Source organism: Branchiostoma floridae, chromosome 8 (assembly GCF_000003815.2).
Source record: "Branchiostoma floridae strain S238N-H82 chromosome 8, Bfl_VNyyK, whole genome shotgun sequence".
Classification (NCBI taxonomy): Eukaryota; Metazoa; Chordata; class Leptocardii; order Amphioxiformes; family Branchiostomatidae; genus Branchiostoma; species Branchiostoma floridae.
This window is the reverse complement of record NC_049986.1, coordinates 21,026,997-21,028,691: the sequence shown is the minus strand read 5'-3', so window position 1 is coordinate 21,028,691 and position 1,695 is coordinate 21,026,997. Positions and strand designations below refer to the sequence as shown.

The 1,695-nt window shown below is 46.4% G+C and overlaps 1 protein-coding gene across 1 annotated transcript in view; it reads right to left on the bottom strand.

Moving 5' to 3' along the window:
- Window positions 1-1,695, bottom strand: part of LOC118420791 — a 32,746-nt gene that overhangs the window by 6,411 nt on the left and 24,640 nt on the right. The window lies entirely within an intron of this gene.

The following is a 1,695-nucleotide window of genomic DNA, read 5'->3' as shown; positions in this document are numbered from 1 at the left end:
TGGGTCCGGTATGCTGGGTGGTCGGGGTACAACTGGGTCCGGTATGCTGGGTGGTTGGGGTACAGCTGGGTCCGGTATGCTGGGTGGTTGGGGTACAGCTGGGTCCGGTATGCTGGGTGGTTGGGGTACAGCTGGGTCCGGTATGCTGGGTGGTTGGTGCACAGCTGGGTCCGGTATGCTGGGTGGTTGGGGTACAACTGGGTCCGGTATGCTGGGTGGTTGGGGTACAACTGGGTCCGGTATGCTGGGTGGTTGGGGTACAACTGGGTCCGGTTTGCTGGGTGGTTGGTGCACAGCTGGGTCCGGTGTGCTGGGTAGTTGGGGTACAACTGGGTCCGGTATGCTGGGTGGTTGGGGTACAACTGGGTCCGGTATGCTGGGTGGTTGGGGTACAGCTGGGTCCGGTATGCAGGGTGGTCGGTGTAGACCTGGGTCCGGTATGCTGGGTGGTTGGTGTAGACCTGGGTCCATTATGCTGGATGGCCAGTGCAGAGCTGGGTCTGGTATACACAATGGTTAGTGTACGGCTGGGTCCAGAGGTTGGGTCATCACATCGTTCCGTGCCAGTACTGCAGCGAGGCCTCTGCCTTCTCATTATCCTGTCATACAGCTCTCTCTGGCTTAATGGATGGCTGGTTGGTTTACTCATCACCATATCTTGTCGCTCCAACTCCATGTTGGAGTTGAAATAACTTGGTTTACTGTGTGGTTGGTTTACATGCTCAAGAGCCTTAGGCTGAATTGTTGTTGTTGTTGTTGCAGGCTGAAGTAGTAACTCTTGAATGAGCTGTAAAAGTGGACAGGAAAATAATTAGTCCGATGTATGAAACAAAACAAAGAAAATGGTTTCTACAAATCAAGAGTCCTGTCGGAACCAGGTCAGCAATGCCTTTCTCTTCAAGTATACTATTGTAGTGCATTGCTACAATCTTTGTAAATACAACTATCATCATCTTAGCAATTTTATTGTGCTCATTTCCATTATATAAATTTAATCATTTATTTATGTCTACAAAATCATATTTTCCGAGTTCCAACACACTAAAAATGCATACAAATACCCTAAAAATTACTTGAAATGTTACTGTTTTTCTGAACTAATAATAGGAGTAGTGATTGTTACATATCCAGATATTCTCATCATGCAAGCCCCAGCATGCTTTATGGGGCCTTGGACCGAATCACTCTCAGTCAAATCACTGCCCTATTTTTGTATCACTACACCAGACACATGTAGAGCTAGAAGTTTGTGGTAGCGGGAGCATGGTTTTGTCCCATATATGCAAATGAGCAGCATGCATACATTCACATGCTAATAAGTACGTGTAATTTAACATAAGCACTTTTTGTACATTTTGGTTCACACTGTACACTCCAGTACAGTTCTGTACACTCTTGTTCACTCTGTATTCTTTGGTTCACTCTAGCGCACTCTTATACACTCTGGTACACTCTTATACACTCTAGTTCACTCTGTACACTTTGGTTCACTCTGTACTCTCTAGCTTCACTCTAGCGCACTCTTATACACTATGGTACACTCTTATACACTCTAGTTCACTCTGTACACTTTGGTTCACTCTACTCTGCTTCCCTCTATTCACTCTAGCGCACTCTCATACACTCTTATACACTCTGGTACACCCTAGTTCACTCTGTACACTTTGGTTCACTCTGTACTTTGCTTCCCTCTAT